General features: G+C 35.8%; 1 protein-coding gene across 2 annotated transcripts in view; it reads right to left on the bottom strand.

The window, feature by feature from the left end:
- The window catches only part of LOC123679792 (TOX high mobility group box family member 4-A-like), a 148,026-nt gene that overhangs the window by 51,980 nt on the left and 74,172 nt on the right, over positions 1-21,874 (bottom strand). The gene's annotated exons all lie outside the window — the stretch shown is intronic.

Below are 21,874 nucleotides of genomic sequence, written 5' to 3'. Positions count from 1 at the left end.
AATGAAATATTTCCATAAATATATTTTAGTGATTTTTGCATTGAAAAATGTTGGTTGGCAGAACTGATTTCTTTAAGGCAAATTGATGAATTGACAGATAAAGCCGTGGCGGAAAGTTCGGAGTACCAACATAGAATAATAAAATATAACCATGAAAACTGTGCGTTTCTGATATATTCTCGCACGATTTTGTTCTACAAGATGTGGAAGAATGAACGGAATAACCACAGAATTAGAGAAACAGACTACTACCTCCTTATTTTAAATGACACACCCAGTATATCATTGCATCATTAGATAGCTTTTATGATGACTCAAATATCTCGGAACCTATTAATGCAGAAAATGAGCACGTCCACCAAGGTTCACGTCTAATTTAAAAACACCCTGTACACCAGCTCCAATAGATAATTATAGGTTTTTCGATTTCTTCTAATAAATAAACAAATCCAATCGCCATATCTATAATAACGTAGTTCCACACCTCATCCATTCTTTGTTATCTTCAAGCCAGATCGCTTTCATCCGATAAAATCCTACTTATTAGAAAGTGTTTTCAATATCGACCTTGTCCACGTTGACCACCATTGTCCGCCTCTCCATAAATCTCGAACCTATTCCAGACCACCCAGCTGGCACTCATCACAATTCTTCATTATGCATTCAATTATTTCCCTATAATAATTTCGAACATGTGTTCAGAAATAACATAATAGTCTTACGTTCCGTTTTCCGCCTTGAGCAGTCAGCTCCCATCGTGGGTACTCTCCTTTATCGAGGGGAATGGACGTTTGTTTTACATAATTCACGGGGGGTGGCTTTTGTGAAAAGAATATTTGTGTGCCAACATCGCGATCTCACTCAATGTTCATCTCTCGTAATCAATCATTCTATTGTTTATTGTGGTATATCGCTCGAGACTCTCGAAAATGTTGGAGGGTCTCATTATTTCAACGCTGTTATTGATTGGGTTCATATTTGAGTGGCTGTCATATTACAACTTCATCTTTAACAAGTATTCGTTAATGTCTGGCGACAAGGGGTCACAATGCGCCTGCGTTGACGGTAGCAAACTTTGATGCCTCTATTATCGAACATTTTGATCTATGGTTGGGTATTCATCAAAAACACAATGAGAATTCCTCACTTTTTTCTGTTATAACTTATATATTTCTTCAAATTTTAAAACATTTGCATGTTCTATATAGATAAACATTTAAGTACGATTAGGGATTCATCAAGCCAAGTAACTTGACATTTTAACAAACTACTTGACTTGGAAATCAAGCTCGTGAAAAATTACACACTTGTGCTTGATTGATTTTAGATATTTATTGCTTAACTTGATATCAAGCTACTTGATTATACTTGAGCTTGATATGTACGAGTCGCAGGGCATATATTTCTGCAATCTCGTGCGCGTTTTGACTAAATAAAGGGATTCCTTGAGCGTCGAGAGACTGAAGCATTCGCCAGTTTCGCCACATTTCTATGAAATCTATTGGTAGATTTTGGTAGTTTCAGAAATATCTTTCCAAACTTGGCTAAAATGGCCAAGGATTTTTTATCAACGCCAGCATCTTCAGCTCCTGTTGAATAACAATTTTCCAGAGCTGCTAATACAGTTACAAAAACCCGCAATAGGTTAGGCGACAAATGTATAAGATGCCACATGTGTCTTAGATCCTGGATGGAAAATTATGAAATTATGAAAATTATGTAATCAAACAAAGCCTGGAGGTTTCTCAAAATTGAGAAACTTAATTTTTTTATCATTTTTATTTTGTTATGATTAATAGTGATTTTATTTATGTTTTTATTTCAAAAAAATTGATATTTTCGGTTCTCTTATATAATATTATAAGTTCAATAAATTAAAGTGTTTTTCCAAAGTTCCTTCTCATTTCACCATTTTTTTATGTGACATTGCGCAATAGAACTGCTAAAAATCAAGTAGCTTGATATATAAATAATTGCAGGGCCGGCGTTAGGGGTGAAACAGTGAAGCGACTGTTTCAGGCGCCTCTTTTTGAAGGACGGCAATTCAGCCCAGTTTGTGGCCGCCCTATCATATTTCTGAAAAAATATAGTCTTGATTCTTAAAAAAAACATGAGGTAGGTCCGATTTGTTTTCAATCCCATTTAGTTTTCGAAGCTTTGCATGCCTTACCGCCCTTTGTATCTTGTGGTGTGATAGGTAATCTTTCATCGATCGTACGCAGTGTCTAGTGATTGTGAGAATCAGATGAACAATGCGTAAGTAATACGCATTGTTCATCGGCGTCGAAGAAATCCAGGAATTTATTGTAGGTAAAAATGTCCGAGAAAAAAAAAGAAACCAAGTGGAAACGACTTTAAAAAGAAAAGATCAGCAAAAACGCTAGATAAATAAAAAACGGCGGATTATCACCGGGGCAGGTGATAGAGCGCTCTAACCGAGGAACTAGCGTTCAAAACACTTTGTTACCCAGTTAACAATAAGAGAATTAAAATTCGTGAACGGTCCGTGCAAACGAGCGCTCAAATATGACCGCTAGTGTGGCTTTGATCTGGTAACGAGAAGTATCTATCCGGCATTATTCCGCATTATGCAGAACGCAAAACCACAACCATTATATTTTATGATCGAAATGCGAACGTTTCATTCCAATTCTCCCCGATAGATTTCCACAATTTATAACCACCAATTTAATTATTCAAACTGCAATGCTTTGATGGGCAGTGTCAGATTTGCTGTATGTGTGCAGAATATCCAATAATTGATAAAGGCAAATTGACTGACCATTGCGAATTGTTAATAAACGTCAATCAAATTGTGATTGGTTTAAATGCAAAAATTCTCGTTGGGGAATAACTTACAATCATCGTTCGTATGCGTCGAAATTATCATGGATAATGATATATTCATGGAACCACAGTGTTTGGGGTCAATTAGTGTTAGGTTTTCATAATTCTTTTTCGAGGCATAGAAAACAATTTGAAAGCAACTCTATAGAAGATGAAGTTTAATGCAGTTTGTTTCAATGAAAGTGCAATTCTTGTTATTTAGCCTTCTTATTGTCACATTGGTTGATCCATAACAGATCCACATACCAGATGTGAATTATTGTATTGATGAAATAACCATTTATTTCAAGCCTCATAAAAAAATCGATCATGAAACTGACGGAGATCTGAAATAACAATTTCAAGCTTACTCCTGCATTGATGATCATCAGAATCATAACAAATTTAAGTAAAATAATAAAAAAATATATATACTGAATTCAATGGACGAAGATGTGTACGCAGCTTAGAATTGGCATTTCATATCAACACCCAAAATCTCAGCTCCGCCGTTTTTGTATTGGGAAATTTTCTTCTCATTCTGTGCTTTACTAGTTCTGATGATAGAGCTAACAACATAACGAAGCTTGCAATTGAGTTTTTCTGTATATTATTAGGGATTCATCAAGCCAAGTAGCTTGACATTTTAACCGACTGCTTTATTTGAAAATCAAGCTCGTGAAAATTTACTCACTTGAGCTTGATTTAACTTGATTTTAGATATTTATTGATATCAAGCTACTTGATATTATTTGAGCTTGATATGCACGCGTTGCACAGCATATATTTCTGCACTCTCGTGCGCGCAAAGACTAAATAAGAGGATTCCTAGAGCGCCGAGAGACTGAAGCATTCGCCAGTGTGATTTTATTAGTAGTTTTGTCACATTTCTATGAAATCTATTGGTAAATTTTGGTGGTTTCAGAAATATCTTCCCAAACTGGGTCAAAATGGCCAAGGATTTTCTATCAACGCCAGCATTTTCAGCTCCTGTTGAAAGACAATTGTCCAGAGCTGCTCTTACAGTTACAAAAACCCAAATTAGGTTAGGCGACAAATCTATAAGATGCCTCATGTGTCTTAGATCCTAGATGGAAAATAATGAAATCAAACAAAACCTGGACGTTTCTCAATATTAAGAAACTCTATTTTTTCATTATTTTTCATTTTGTTATGATTTATAGTGATTTACTTTATGTTTCTATTCCAAAAAAGTTGATAATTCGCTTCTTTTATACAATGAGTTGAATAAATAAAAATGTATTTTGCAAGGTTTCTTCTCATTTCATCATTTCTTCATTGATGTGAAACTACACAATAAAACTGCTAAAAATCAAGTAGCTTGATATGATTCAAGTATGAATGACTAATTTTCAAGATCGATGAGGAATCGACAAACCTGGGTTTTTGTGAAGTCTACGAGCTACAACAGCAGTATTTTCAAATCATTTTGAGCAACGCACACGGTTTGGATTCTTCATCATAGTCGCAGTTAGATTTAAACAACTTCATTGTATTGTTGAAGCGTGTATTGTTCCATTTTTAGTAATGGTGTAGTTTTTACTTGTCAAATAAGGAAGAAAGACAACTTCAAAAGTGGAAGCTTTCTAGATAGCGGACTATTCAAAATGATACCTCTTATTATAAAATCCTTGAATAGAAGTTACTCTGGATGATATTTTAGGAAGAGTGGAAAAAATCTCATATAGCAAGAATCGCAATTCATTGAATCCCGATAAAACCTCCCTTACATCCTGCCCTCCTTTCCAATTCAATATAGGACAACTATCGCGATACATTCTACTACAACAAATATCGAATTATTTTTGGCCTAGATCCAGAAGATCAGGAATCGCATAAAGAACTCGCTTCCTAGTACCCCCACCCCTTCCCTGAAAGGATTCCAGTGCCCTTCCACCCCTCTACCCCAGAAAAGGAGGGCGAGGGGAGCCTCGGCAAAGCTATGCAATCGATATGAGAATTTGAATACTTTGAATTGTATGGAAAGAATTTATACTGGGTAGAATTATGGCCCCCGGCATCCTCTTGACGCTAGAACCACCACCACTATTCACAATAAGCGTATGAAAGTGCTATATAGCCCCGGCGGAAGCGAGATGGGAATGCGATAAATTGATACGTGCTCTCAGAAAAATATATCGTTTTCAATTCCGGAACAGATACATTGAAAGGGATTTATCTGGACCATCAATCTTCCCTAGTTAAATTAGATTATTTCTCTTTTCAAATGTGCTTTATAGACTCTATAGGGGTGTAGATCGTCAGGGTTGAGTTCACAAAGTAAGGGTATGAGCATATGATCAGAAATATACATCGATTTTAAACCACGCTTGTCGTTCATAATCTTACTCTGACACATAGGAAATAGTATTGTAGTGACTGTGTCTGTGCACAGATGGCGCTATGGGTATTCGCGCCACACTACTTCGGGCCCGGCCGTTTCAAAAGTGTCTTTGTAATGCAGCATTAACTGAATAGATGCAAGATAGCCCAGTTTGCAGATGACACTGCCATATCTTATTTTTCCAACTTTCACTCTGTGGCGACATATGGGATACTGATATGGGGGCATAGTCCAGGTCTTGATCGGATTTTCCTGAAACAAAAGGAGGCAGTAAGAATTTTGAGTGGTGTACCAAAAACACATAGCTGTCGAGAACTATTTAAGAAGCATAGGATACTTACCATTGTCTCCGTTTTCATTCTGGAGTGCTTGAAATTTGTTCACTCAAACAAAAATGGGTTCACTCAAGTCAGCGATTGCCATTCGTACAACACCAGACACAGAGATGAGTTCAGGAGCAATTTTCATAGAGCTAAATCCACTCAAATTGCAGTGAATTACTGGTGCATTAAACTGTACAACAAGCTTCCTCAATCTATGAAGAGTTTGCCAGGGTCAGCTCTTCAAAGAAATGTCAAGAATTTGTTGTTGGAGAACGTATTTTATTCTGTGGACGAGTTTTTGAGATTCGAGTTCTGACTTGTGTTATCTTCAGCGTGTTGATGGATTGAATTTTAACTTGTTAAACTGTGTTAACTGATGTTTATATTTATATTAGTATGTTTTTTTTCTCATTATGTAATATTGCTGAATGTGTTTATATGACGTGCCATGTAATTCTTTCTTGATGGCGAATAAAATTTACTATTTACTATTACTATTTACTATATACTATCACAGTAGAATGCGGAAAACAATCACTAGGCAGCTACAGATAGACCTAGATACACTGATGGAATACTTCAAGAAATGGAGATTCAAAGTGAACACATCGAAAACAGTTGCAATCTACCTCGGAGGAACAACAGTAAAGAAAGAGAAAGCAGGAAACGTCAAAATAGAAAACCAGACGATAGAATGAAAAAAGGAAGCAAAATATCTGGGAGTAATACTGGATGAAAGAATGAATTTTAACAAACAGATAGAAGAAAACAGAAAAAAGACAAGGCAATTGCACGGCAGATTGTACCCATTGCTCAACCCTAGAAGTAAACTTTCTTTAGAACACAAGCTGAAGATAATAAAAATAGTGCTAATAACAAGCATTACGTATGCAGGAGTTACCTGGTACAATACGAAAGACAATAATAATGATCAGTTGCAAAGTACACTAAATTCGGTAATAAGAACAGCGGCGCCCCATGGTATATAACTAACCAACAAATCAGAGAAGAACTGAAAATTGAAACTATTGAAGAAATAGTCAATAAACAAAGAAAGAAGACAATAGAGACGCTGAAAGAGCACGAGAATAAGGAATTAAGAAAGATAATACAAATTAAAGTAAGAAAGACCGATAAGAGGAAATACCTCTTTCAAAGAAGTAAATAGAAGAAAAAAGTGACATGAAGTAGGGAGGAAAGCCTCCCGATCAGACAACAGCAGAAAATAGGAGAAATGAAATTAGAGGCGAAGGGAATGTAAATTCCGGACCTCAAACAAAAAGAAGATCTGAGCAGCATAAACACCTCTCCACGAAGGTGTGAGAGGGAGTGGCTTAGGCAGAGATCGCTGGACAGCCTAAACCGAGGGGGTAACCACTTCCGAAATCGATGTAATTCTGAAACACGAAATCCCGAAATCATCATCCGAAATCCCGAAATCGCCACCGAAATCACGAAATCATCTCCGAAATCCCGAAATCACCTCCGAAATCCCGAAATCGCTACCGAAATCACGAAATCGCTGTCGAAATCCCGAAATCGCTACCGAAATCCCGCAATCGCTGTCGAAATCTCGCAATCGCCGCGCCGTCGAAATCACATTTCTCGCAATCAATGGAGTGTGCGCAGTGGCTAAGGCACTGACGTTTGTTATGTTACATATTCAGAGGTTAGGTAACAGTTTTAGCACGATTTTCTTTTCTTGAGTTAATCAAGTGGAAGTATTTGGAAGAGTGTGTAGACGAGGAAAAAGGCAAATTTGGAATTTATGATTTCAATGAGCTGATAGAGATGCTGATGAAGAAATTGTTTTGGATTTCGAAACTAAGCGGTCATTGAATTTGACGATACAAAGGAGATCGGGGTCGAGCTGAATATACAGGGTGTCCCGGAAGTAATTGTACATACTCTTATTAAAAAAAAAAAAGAATTGAATAAATATAAGAGGTAGAGTAGGGCTAGGTGAGTACGGATCGACGGAAAAAAATCAATTTCTGTCTTTCCTTGGAAAGCACATGGGGATTTTCATATTCATGGAAATAATGAAATCAAAATAATAACCAAACTTGTGGGTGGAATTTATAGAAATTTGGGATGTTATTGACACATACCGAGATTGAGTCAGAGATATTAATTACTTCAATATCCCATTTAAAGTGTTCAGGTTAAAAATATTACTTTGTATTTCGAATTTGAAATGAATCGAAATGAATTGTTTAGATTTTCAAAAAGAGCATAAATTTTTGCTTTAATATGCGGTATCATTCAAAGTTGTCACATCTTACATTCTTTTTTTATGAACTTTTGAAATTGGAAAAAGTTCGAAAAATTTGATTTATTCAGGATAGAGGTATCTCGTGAAAATCGCGAATGAATATAAAATCTTCTCAAAACACAGTGAACGTCTATAAGATGGTAAGAATATGCTAATATATGAAATAATTCATTCACAACAATAAAAAACAGGAAAAAAATATGCTCAAAGACGAATTATGAATTCCTCGGAAATATTTTGTGGTCATTTTCTATGCTGAAAACATACTGAGAACTGAAATTTGAAATAGTTATCAGTTATTTGTTGGGATCTCGGTGGTGATTCAAATATTGCTATGAAATTTACGAATTATCAAAATTACCAATTTGACAAATAGAGCATTTGCTATAATATTGTTTTTGTTAGGAGTTGAAAATCTAAAATTTTGTATTATCTGTTCAACATTTCCAAAGATGCAATATTTTTTTATAAATAAAATTAATTTTACGGCATTCAAACAATTTTTAAATTTGGAAAAAAGTACCTCCTCCAGCGGGACTCGAACCACCACCTCCGAATAACTAGTTCGAGTTTGAGTTGGGAGGTTCTGGGTTCGAGTCCCGCTCGAGGATGTAATTTTTCTGAATTGAACAATTGTCTGAATGCCGTGAAATTAAGTTCATTTATCAAAACACAGACATTAAACGATTATTCACGTATTTTTAATAAAGAAATCATCCAAAATCGCCCGAAATCCTCCGAAATCCCCGAAATTCTCCGAAATCCCCGAAATCATCCGAAATCCCTCCGAAATCCCTCGAAATCCTCCGAAATCCCCCGAAATCTTCATGATTTCCGAAATCGGTGTATCTTTTTCACGGAGTGATTACCCCCTCGGCCTAAACTAACTGACGAGTCCACCAGCGATCTCGAGACGAAATACTAAATCCTCGGGATAGAGACAAAAGACAAAAGAGCGAGTTTTCGAACGCATGAGTGGTAGGAATTGCCTTCTGCAACGAGTATTATACATTATTTTTTCTGTTTCAGCCAAGTTTTGTGAAATATTGTCGAAATTCAATGAAAAATCCAGAGTACACATCTTAGTGACTTTTATATTGTATTTTGGCAGTTGGTGTGACTGTTACGAAAATTGTCAGATTACGGAATTTGAAACGTACGTTCTGAATTCTCAAATAATTTAAAATTACGCATTAAATTTGTGAATTATGTATGACGAAATCGAATTGACACCACCAGAATTAAGAGAAATTGCGAATAATGTTGCAAATCATTTCACTATATCCAAATTATGTTATATTGACAATTGACGTGTGTTGAAATTTTATAGGATCGGAAGTCAGTGTAGACAACCACAAAACGAAAAACAATGCTGTAATGAGTTCATTATAACTGTGAATTACTGTATCTCAGTAAATAACTGTTATCTCAGAAACTTCGAACACAGAACTGAATATTTTAATTGAAAAAATGTCGATAGAATCTCTGATAGAGAAAAGTGTCCCAAATAATATTTGAAACATTTTTTTTGAAGCGTAATAACCTATAGATACTCAATAAAACTTACTCCTCTCGAAACTAACTCTTGATACACCTCACTGACACTGACCTAGATGCTATTAAAAAGTATCTTTGACATCTCTGGTGCCAACAAAGTTGGCCAGATGTGTCGTTCTATAAATAACTCCCAAATGTTTACTTTATCAGTGTCAATACAGAAAATTTACAACGGGTTCATGCTTGATGAAATGCTTAATAGGTAATAACCTAATTTTTCATTTCTGAGCTAAATTAATTTCTGACCAAACATAAGAACTTTCGAAGTGTATACCGAAACCTCACTCGCGAATGAAACTCGCGAATTGAGGGAAATATTGTATCACTGATATGTTTCTATTTCCGCCTGCTTCATGCCAAATTTGACAGTTCCTGTTGGGGACACAATTTGCTTACTGAAAATGATATATGCTCCCTCTATCTATGTTTATTACTCTGAGGTTTATTTATTTTTTTGCTCATGCGATATTTCAGAGGGTGTTAGCAAAAAATTAAGGGGGCCCGGGACCCCCTGCACACCGTCCCCTAGCGACGCCAATGTTCAAATATCAACTGGAAGACAAACAACCCTCTCTCGTCTTTGCCTTTTATCACATAAACCTTACCCTTCGTGCCAATGACAAATGTCGAGAGACACTCGAAAGCTGTTCCCGATTTGCTCATAAAATGACCATTGGGTCCTCCAGCCAGGAAAACAATCTGCCTGCAAATGAGGTCCCGTCAAATTCGAGGATTTCCCTTATACACTGCCGACATAAACGAAGCATCCCCGAAGTTAATCCAGGAAATGACGTATATGGATGCCAAAATAATTACCATCTATTTACCCAACCGTTTGTAACAACGTCTTAGTCGAAACTTTGGCAATAGTTGCAGAATAGTGGCGTATTGCGAGTTTCAAAGCGTGCAATTATTGTCGGAAGGTTCCACCAATGCATACATGCACTAATATCAGATTGCATTCCAAGTTACTCCGACTATAACCCAGACTGCATTTGTATATTTTAGGTATTTTGGTAGGGAATGTTATTTCTCTGTGAAAGCTGTAGAATTCACTTCGAATATGTTTCGATTATAAGGTTATAAACATAGAGGGAGTATACACAATTTTTACATGTCCCCAACATGGTTAGATCACGTTGTCGGATTGTGACATATTTTCAAATCCACAATTTTACTATATCATTATGAATGTATATTATATTGAATGAAATATATTCATTTGAGTGATTTCCGATTGAATTTGCAAATTTGAACATTTGGAATCCGATATTTTTCCTAATTGTCGAATTTATAATAAGCAGAATATATTTTATTTTCTTTATCTTCCAGCTGAAATCCAAGGTTTGGCAACTTTTGCTCTCCTAGTGTCATCGGTTGTTTCACGTCGTTTGGCGCGCTTGAAGTTTGTTTTCTCAATTCCTGATATATTTATTTACAACCTTAATAGCAGATGATAAAGAATAATTGAAAAATGCATCTAACAATCAACACAAATAATAATGAACATCAAAATAATGTCTTTAACTTGTGATTTTCATGGAATGGAATATAATAATATTCTTCAGGAATAAATTAGGTGATATTAATAGTCCTCATTTCTTGTAAACTTCGACTTAAGTACAATATATTGAAGATACATTTTTTATGCATCTTCCACTGTTTAAATGATTGAAATACAAACTTAATTAATTGAAGGAACAATTACTAATTGTAATCTTATTGAAAAATTTCCAATTCAAAATCTCAAATTCAAAAATAGTATTACAGTATCACAGTAAAGAACACAAACTTGAGAAATGCAATATTCATTTATAATAAAAGTGCAAAAGGCATTGGTATTTTTCCTTTAGTTAAAATTCAAAAATCACCACTTCGTGGCTAGTTTTGAACGAGTGTTAGAATGAGCCTTCTGTACGAGTATCATACATTAACTGCTCCAATTAACTGGATTTTCATTGAAAATAATGAAATATTTCCATAAATATCGTTTAGTGATTTTTGCATTAAAAAAAAAAATTAGTTGCAGAACTGTTTTCTGCATGACAGATTTGACAGATAATAAATGTTTCCGTTTCAGTAGAGTTGCGAGTACCCTCAGTGTAATAAACATAGATAAAGGGAGTATATGTTATTTTCAGTAAGCAAATTTTGTCCCCAACATGAAGTATCAAATTTGACAAGAAGCGCGCGGAAATGAAAACATATCAGTGATACGATATGTTTCACTCAATTCGCGAGTTTCGCCACGAAGAACGCACTTCTAATGACCCTTAGTGAATCAACGTTTCATATTAACTCAAAATATATTAAAATGAATACCTAAATTTATATCAGGAATTTAGAAAACAAATTCCAAGCGCGACAAACGACGTGAAACAACCGATGACACTAGGAGAGCAAAAGTTGCCAAAACTTGGATTTCAGCAGGTAGATACAGAAAAAAATGAATATTCCGCTTATTATAGATTGGACAATTAGGAAAAATATCGGATTCCAAATATTCAAATTTGCATATTCAATCGGGAATTACTCAAATAAATAATTTCATTCAATATAATATACATTCATAACGATATAGTAAAATTGTGGATTTGAAAATATATCACAATCCGACAACGTAATCTAACCTTGTTGGGGACATGTGAAAATTACTCTATGCGAGTACCAAAATATATCAACGAAATATAACCAAGATATCTTGGTGAAACTGAGATATTCCCGCACGATTTTGTTCTACAAGGCATGTCAGAATGAACGGATTCACCACAGAATCACAGAATAGTTATTTATAATACAAGTGCAGAAGGTATTGGTATTCTTCCACGAGTTCAAAATTCAAAAACGAGCCACGAAGTGGCGAGTTTTGGAATGAACGAGTGGTAGAATGAGTCTTCTGTACGAGCATTATACATTATTTTCTCCAATTCATTGCATTTTCATTGAAATTAATGGAATATTTCCATAAATATATTTTAGTGATTTTTGCATTGAAAAATGTTGGTTGGCAGAACTGATTTCTTTAAGGTAAATTGATGAATTGACAGATGAAGCCGTGGCGGAAAGTTCGGAGTACCAACATATAATAATAAAATATAACCATGAAAACTGTGCGTTTCTGATATATTCTCGCACGATTTTGTTCTACAAGATGTGGAAGAATGAACGGAATAACCACAGAATTAGAGAAAACAACTTCAGAGACGACCTATATCGATTTTAACATAGCGTGCGCCGAGTTACCCCAAAAGGTAATATCTACACGATACCGAATTAAAAGGGATATTTAAATGTGCTTCAAATTCAGCCACTAAGAGAATCCAATAATTTCTTCGACTCACCCAATAATCGCCCTATACATTTATATTTCAATTCGGCTTGTTCATTATCCTCATAATTTATAGCATAGCATTTTGCAATGAAATTAATGTTGTGGAATGAGCTATAGGCTGAAATTTATGGATCCGGGAACATCTCATTAAGAATGAAGTTGTTGGGTTTGTTTTAGGGGATCGGGGCGGAGGGGTGGAAGGGAGGTGGTGAAGGGGGGCATGAGTAAGGGGAAGGGGATTACTTGGGGGATGAAATACCGCTCTACCACATGAGGGAAATGCTCGGAATTGATCCACGATCTGAGTGGTTTTAGGTTCGGTTCGTGTTAGGAAAATTGTTGTATTGAATGGATTGTTGGAAGAGTATATATAGGATAGGGGGAGGGGAATATTTTCTCTTCGTTTCCGGGAAACGTAAGACTTCTTGATGGATATGTTATCATAGACTTAACTTGTTTCCGTGTTTCATCCGAATTTTGATTATTCTTTTTGTTACGTTCAAAATATTATTAATTTGTTGTTTAGGTTTAAAACTTTTTGAAAAAAATAATGTGTATATTGTATCGAAATAATAGATGCGTAGAAAAGCGCAAAAAAAAGGCATATTATGCTGTTTAAATTGATATTTTGTTTCTAACTTGGCGTAGAAGCGTTAAAAGTTGTTCTGAAAAGTATAATTCGATATCAAAAAGGTTCAATGGAAAAATGCGAATCAAATTATTATTAATTGAATTAAATAAATTGATTCATGAAGATGTAAAAGTATTTAATACATATTAATAGTTGAGATCATCTCTACATTCTCTATGTTTTCAAGAAACAATAAAATATAATGAATGTGAGTTACTCCAACGTTAACATAATCAAAAAATGAGGAAAAGACTGAAGTGACGTTAGAAGCAGTACTGGTCTTCAAGAACGCAATAAGCGAATGAATGAACGAGTACTCATTACCCATTTTTTTTCGATATTCAGCTTCAATTTTTCGTGATTCTGACGTCGCGATCAACACGAAAATTTGCATGAAGTTGAAATTCGGAATGACCACATCGAAATCTATAAAATCACCAATTTTCAAAACTTCCGGAAAACTTTCTAGGTACATAGGCGTACAACTTGGCTTCCGTTGCTTTGATTTGGTAATTCATCATGAATAGACTCACGCCTGAACAACGCTTGCAAATAGTGCAATTTCATTTCGAAAATAATGGTTCTGTTCGGAATACGTATCCCGCACTATGTCCATTTTATTTTGTTTAGCGATGAAGCGCACTTCTGGTTGAATGGCTATGCCAACAAACAAAATTGCCGCATTTGGAGTGAAGCTAATCCTAAAGTGTATGACGAAACACCGTTACATCCAGAAAAACTGACTGTTTGGTGCGCTTTATGGGCTCGTGGAATCATTGGTCCGTACTTCTTCAAAAACGATGATGGCCAGAACGTTACAGTCAATGGTGATCGGTATAGATCCATGATTACTATCTCTTTCATTCCTGAATTGAACAACCATGATGTCCAGGAGCTGTGGTTCCAACAAGACAGCGCAACATGTCACACAGCTCGTACCACAATCGATTTATTGAAAGACAAGTTTGGTGACCGCCTAATTTCACGTTTTGGACGTGAATTGTGAATTGGCCTCCAAGATCTTGTGATTAAACACCGCTAGAGTACTTTCTGTGGGGCTATGTAAAGTAATTGGTCTATGCGGATAAGCCACAAACCCTTGACCATTTGGAAGACAACATTCGCCGTGTTATTGCCGATATACGGCCGTGGCGGTCATATGCCAGAAATCATATTTAAAATGTAATGCCACAAGATTATCTTGCGGATAAATAAAATTCATATCAATCGAATAATCCATCGTTGTTTTATTGCAATTTAAAGTTCTATATAGAGCCGATTACATTTATGAGCGATTCAATATATAAAGCGGCTATTCAATTGAGTCTGATGATTAAAAACGAATCGAGCAAATGAAGATAAACGACAGAAATCATTCCGTAAAATTTGCGACTGAAAACCTTTCGGAAACGACGTCAAAGAAAGAGGAAATACAGGTCAAACCTCACTGCTCCCGTTTCCGTCTCCCGATCATCCTGTTCAAGTCGTTCGAGGCGACGGGAAGGGGTTTGGTATCCCGACGCCAAGGCTAAGGGATTAAGCCCAAGGAGTCTAATTAACGGGGGAGTCCTGAATGGTTCCAATTAATTATTCGTTAATGCCCGAGAATTAGTAATAAAGTTTCGGCGGGCGAGTTTACAAGACCGGGACAACAGCGGGACTTCTACTCTCGCAGACGAAAAACACTGCACAAAGTTCATCATCCAACGGAATGTTCACATCATTGAAAAAGAAGTTATTTGTCAAAAAATAATTTTTTGAAATTTATATTTGAATCTATTGGTTTACAACTTTGCTTCTGGTTTTAATTTTCTGCTTCAATATGAAGAAATCTGTGGCTGTGACTCATGGAATGCTCTAAACTACCTATGGTGAGGCCGTTATTAGTGAAAGAACGTGCCGAGAGTGGTTTCATCGCTTCAAGAACGTCGATTCTGACGTCGAAGACCAGCATCATTGGGAGTGACGCAAAAAGACATTTCAAAACGCCTGAAAGTCTTCGGAATGATTCAGAAACGAGGAAATTGGAGGCCGCCATACGAGTTAACGCCGAGATATGTTGAACGCCGTTTGTTATCTTGTGAACAGCTGCTTGCAAGGCAAAGATGGAAGAGGCTTCTGCATCGCATTGTAATTGGAGACAAAAAATTGGTTTATTACGATAATCCCAAGCCCAGAAAATCATGGCCATGCTTCCATGTCGACGGGTAAACCGAATATTCACGGTTCCAAGGTCATGATCAGTATTTGGTGGGATCAGTTCGGCTTAGTGTATTATGACTTTTTTTTAACCCAATTGAAACAACCACCCGCAATCCTTATCGAACTCAATTAATGCGTTTGAGCCGAGCATTGAAACACAAACGGCCGCAATACAACGATAGACATGATAAAGTGATTTTTTCGGCAACCGTCCGGGAAGTGCTCACTTTTTCTCTGAGAAAGTAGCATTTCCCGGCCTAGTCCGGAAAGTACGTACTTCCCGGACTAGTCCGGAAAAGAACCATAGAATCCATAGCAACCGAGATAACGGCTGACAGTTCATATGAAATTAGTTGTCAAAAATTTGCATGTTTTTTGATCGCAATCGCAATAAAATATGGAAAGCAGCAGCGATAGTGTTATTTTACATGGTTGCCGAAAAAATATTGTACGCAACACGCACGAAAATGTTTTTTTTGGACTCGCTTACGTTCGTCCTGGAATTTTGCCTATTCGTCCAAAAAAACCATATTTTCCGGACTTGTTACGTAAATTACTATTACAGCATGACAATGCTCGACCCCATGTTGTAAGAGTAGTCCAGACATACTTGTTCCGATCAATGGCATACGGCCTGGCTGACCAGCACGTCCAGTCTTATGATGAAATGAAAAATTGGATCGATTCGTGGATCTCTTCAAGAGATGACCAGTTTTTTCAACGCGAGATTCGTACGTTGCCCGAAAGATGGAAGAAAGTAGTGGCCAGCGATGGGCAATACCCCATCATAAATGTTTAACCAGTTTTTTACAATAAAGCCTTGGAAAGAAACGGCAGAAGGAATGTTCTACGCCTATGTATAAAAAATGTATAATTCCGGAACTATTAGAAATAGGCCACCGCAGAAAAGATATTAAGAGTACAATCGTGGCAATACATATTTCAAATTACAAGATTCTGTGTATTCAAATTCTGTAAATTTTTCTAAATGTCATTCCTTGATTTTTTCATTCAAAATTCATAGATCAGATTCTCGAAATGAGAAGATCAATTATGCCAATAGCTCTTACGCTATCTGAGAAAAGCTTGGAGGGCAGAACGAAGGCGGAACTGAACGGGGCCAAAGTTTCCTCAAATGCCAGTACTGTCAACATTCGAGCAATCTCTGCCCCCGTTTCGGTTTGTACCGATTTAAAGGTTCGTGCTTCATCTATTTTAATGGGAGTTTAATGCAATTGTTGGAGTTATCGGACGCTGTTTATGGGATCCGTTGGCTGCTGAGTGAAACCTGAGATTAGACTATTGTTGATAGGTTTTGAGAACATAATAGGAGATCTAGAAGTTTATATCACCAACCCACTTATCACAAAGCTAGTCAATTTTCAAATAATGTGTGAAAAGATTCCTTCGTTTTTATTGGTAGGTAAGCTAGAATAAACTTTGTTATATTGATGTTTCATCAAAGTTCTTAAAATAGTATTTGCCGAGAAAATCATATTTGCTTTCTAAATAAGTCAGTTGCGCTCCTAAAAAGATATTCAAATCTTGAATTTCAAGCTAATTGACTAGAGCTTGACTTGATTTTTAACAGTTTTATTGTGTAGTGTCACATCAATAAAAAAATTATAAAATTAGAAGGAACCTTGCAAAAAACACTTTTACTTATTCAACTTAATGTTTGAAAGAACCGAAAATATCAACTTTATTGAAATAGAAATATAAATTGAATCACTATAAATCATAACAGAATTAAAAATAATAAAAAAATCAAGTTAAGTAATATTGAGAAACCTCCAGGCTCAGTTTGATTTCATAATTTTCCATCCAGCATCACACATGAGGCATCTTACAGATTTGTCGCCTAACCTATTGCGGGTTTTTGTGAATGTAAGAGCAGCTCAGGAAAATTGTCTTTCAAAAGGAGCTGAAGATGCTGGCGTTGATAAAATATCCTTGGACATTTTGTTCAGAAATATATTTCTGAAACTACCAAAATCCCCCAATAAATTTCATAGAAATGTGAGAAAACTACTAATAAAGTCACACTGGCGAATGCTTCTTTCTTTCGGTGCTCGAGGAATCTTCTTATTTATCAATTAGATTTTCAATTCAATTTATCTATTCAATCCTTGAGTTAGGTATTTCATTATATAAAGAAATTTCCACTTGGTTAGATCTGTTGTCGCAAAACATTGGGTATTTCTTGTCCAATAATCGTCTTGATTTTTCTATGGTTCTGATCGTTATACTTTCTTAATTTCCTGACTCCTTTCAATGAAAACTTCATAATCGCCTCGATAGGCTTACCGAAAAACTTTTAAAGTACCTCCTGAGAGCTCAAGAAATTGATGCGGTTGAAATGAATGGAAATAAAAAGAAAAGTTAGAACAAATTGGAATCAGGGGGAAAGTGATTTCTACATAGAATAGGGTGAGTTATTCTTTATTTGGATCTATCAGCCATTGAATCGAATTAGCGAAGAGCAAACAACTTCTGTTATACATAATAAGTACAATGAAAAAACATTAGAAAAGATCCCTGCCGTTTAGATATTTTGACGAAATTTTTTCTTTATAACTTCAGTACGGAAATGTTGGCACCTTTCTGAGCTTGCATATAACAGAGACAACTTTACTGAACCTTTGCAATATTCATAGCTCATATTTTGTGAAACGTAGAAGCCATATAAATAACATTTCAATAAGTAATCATGAAAATTGTATTTTTATTATCTAATTTGAAAACTCTCAACCGCAAATCTGTATTTTGAATGCATTTTTCTCATATTAGATAGGGATTGACAATTCAAAGCGGTGTTGTTTCATATTTGCGGTTACCATGCATATTGAAAAGGTTGTTAGGTAGATTTTCCGGCTATCTCTACGTTTTGGGAAATAAGGAGCACAGATATTTGAAGGATATTATATTTGATTTCTGAAAACATAAGATGTAAAAGATGTTGTCAAAGATTCGTAGATTGATATCAACATAACATACCTAGGAACGACCTTGGGATATTTCAGAATTGGATAATTTTATAGCGTTTGTATAATGCAATGTATAAATTTTTTATTACTTTGCAGTTTGAGTCGCATTGGTGACGTTATTGCCATTCAAAATTTTTCCAAACTACAATATGAATTTTTCACAACGACATTTGAAAGAGAATATATTTGTAAATAGCCGATCAGAAGTTTATTCATGTTATATCAGAAACTCACTCTTGTTCTTTCAAATCATTACAACTTTAATTTTGTAGGAAATTTCAAAGGTATTAAAAAAACCGCTATTTCAGAGGGCCTCGTCAAAAATGTATGTCGATATTTGGCACAATAATGACGTTACCGATATGGCTAAATTCAGAAAGTTGTATGATTATTCGAAATGAAGATAGATTTCCTCGATCATTAGCCCAACAAGGCCTACGCTTCTGTATATAACAAGTTCAGGACTTAGTTAATGCACACATTTATTGATTCAATCAACTTAGGAAAGATAAACAGATGTTCAAATATAATTTCGTATTCATAATTCATTAATGGAGCATATTAGAAAACAGTGTTTAGGCCTACGCAAGTATTTTATGAAGGATATTATTAAATAGTGTTTATGCCCACGCAGGCCACAGAATAGGTACAATATTTTACAGGGTGATATAAATTCTAATAGACGAAGTTCATCAGTGGATTATTAATGTTATACAGGATGTTCCTAAACTGAAGCCTCAAAATAAAATGAGAGATTCCTAAGATAATTTTAAGAGAATATCGACTCACAAACGCTTTCTCTTCGAGATACAGGGTGATGAATTAAATTTTCAGCTGAAATTTGGCATAGAGACTACAAATTAAAGTTTACATCACGTTCGAATGGAAATAAATCTACAGGGTGGTATTTTTCATGGAGCAGTGCTCGCTCTTTTCCTCCAAAACTTTTATTTTGGTGGACCACTAGCAGTTTGGAGAAATGTGAAAAAATTCTTTGGTTCGATTCTTAACTTTTTTATCCCCTAAGTTCTGTCGGATCTGCTACCGATTTCGAGAGAAAAATTCGAACAATTCTCTAGTAATCCTCAGGATAATCCAAATTATTATGAAAATCCAGGGACTAAGCTGGAATGAATGAATTTATTATTAGTTTTGGTGTTTATTTTACTGATCTGTTTTGTAAAAATTCGATTTACTCGTATAATCGTCTAAAACACCCTGTACCTCGAAAATAAAGCGGGGTCATGTTCAAAGGACTTTTTTTTCTGTCATTTTCTTTTCTATTTCCAATTCAGGATATTCCTGTAGAATATTTCATTTCGTGGCATTCATAATTGTCACTAAACCCAACTTCAGATTGGAAACGAGCAAAGAAAGACACAATATCGTGGAGGACGAGGACTGATGACTTTCCCCATCTGAACACTACATCTCATCTCGAAATGTCAGAAAAGTACCCCTGAGGGGGTTCGCCATTTGAACACAGCTATTCTTTCCCCACAAAATATTAATGGTTCCATCAAGCTATTTCGTTCACAAGTAATTAACAAACTCCTCGAAACGCAATTAATATCTCATAATTCAATTTCCCATTCTATATAGAATCCGTCGCAATCATGAACTCCTTCATTCAGGCATTGTTTGATCCATGCGTTGGCCCATTGTTGGCTTCTAATTGATTTCGAGAAATAACTTAGTCGAAAACGTCAATATTTATTCTTGCCGAAATTATTACCGACGGAGACGGTTTTGCAGGGCCGCGTGATTAGAGCGCATGTATAAGAACGAATCCAATTTACATACAAGATGGGTTTGTGTAGAACAGCCAGAGGACGAATGAATCATAGTGGTTTTGGGTGGGGTCTTTAAAATTTTTGCTTACGAAAATGAAAGATGCCTTGGATAATTTCAAGAATCAGAAGTGCTATAAACATGGGCCAAAAACGTATGTTTTCGAGATACAGGGTGTTAAACTTAATTTTTTTCCCTTCATAAGATATCCAACTTGAATTTGGCATACATATTCCAATTTGGAGTTTTCACTCTTACAAACCTACAGGGTTCTTTCGTCCATAAATTTTACTTGGTGGACCACTGGTAGTTTAGAATAATGTAGAAAAAACTTTGGTTCAGTACCACACTTTTGTTTTCTTATAGTTTGTCGTATCTGCTACCGATCTCTATAAAAAAATTTTAAACAATTCTCTAGTAATCCTAATTATCCTTCCAAATTATTGTAAAGGTCCAGTTAGTAACAGGCTAATTGAAAAGTCTCTGGTCAACCATGGTAAAACACATTTTTTTTTTTTGCAAAATTCGATTTTATTATTCAACATACTTGCCTTCGAGGGCGATACAGCGATTATAGTGATTTTCCAACTTTTCGATACCATTTTTGTACTATGATTTGTCTTTCGCTTCAAAGTAGGCCTCAGTTTCGGCGGTAACTTCTTCATTGGCACTAAATTCATTTCCAGCGAGCATTCTTTTGAGGTCTGAGAATAGAAAAAAGTCGCTGGGGGCCAGATCTGGCGAATACGGTGGATGCAGAAGCAATTCGAAGCTAAATTCATGCAATTTTGCCATTGTTTCCATTGATTTGTGACACGGCGCATTGTCTTGATGAAACAGCACCTTTTTTTCCTCAAATGGGGCCGTTTTTCAACGATAAAAACCTTTGAACGAACTAATAACGCTATATAATAATCGCTGTTGATGGTCTGGCCTTTTGGAGGTAAGCAATGAATATTATACCTTGCACATCTCAGTATACAGATGCCATAACCTTGACAGCTTACAGTTGTGTTTTTCCTCGCTTTGGATTCGGTTTGTCGTGTGCATTCCCTCAGCTGACTGTCGATTGGACTCCGGAGTGAAATGACGGAGCCATGTTTCATCCATTGTCACATATCGAAGCGAAAATTCAGGTTTATTGCACTTAAACAGCTTCAAACACAGCTCAGAATCATTAACACGTTGTTGCTTTTGATCGATTGTGAGCTCGCCCGGCACTCATTTTGCACACAGCTTTCTCATGTACAAATATTCGTGGATGATGTGATGTACACGTTCAGAAGATATCTTCACAATGTCACTATCTCGATCAACTTCACTTTAGGGTCATTCAAAATTATTTTGTGAACTTTTTTGATTTTTTCGTCGGTGACAGACTCTTTTGGGCGTCCACTGCGTTCGCAGTCTTCGGTGCTTATTTCAACACGTTTAAACTTAGCATACCAATCAATGATGGTTGACTTTTCTGGTGCAGACCCCGGAATCTCTTCATCAAGCCAAGATTTTAGTTCAACTTTATTTTTTCCCTTCAAAAAGCAATATTTTATTAGCACACGAAATTCTTTTTTTCTATCTTTTTTCAA

Source organism: Harmonia axyridis, chromosome 5 (genome assembly GCF_914767665.1).
Source record: "Harmonia axyridis chromosome 5, icHarAxyr1.1, whole genome shotgun sequence".
Classification (NCBI taxonomy): Eukaryota; Metazoa; Arthropoda; class Insecta; order Coleoptera; family Coccinellidae; genus Harmonia; species Harmonia axyridis.
This window is presented reverse-complemented; position numbering and strand designations above follow the sequence as displayed.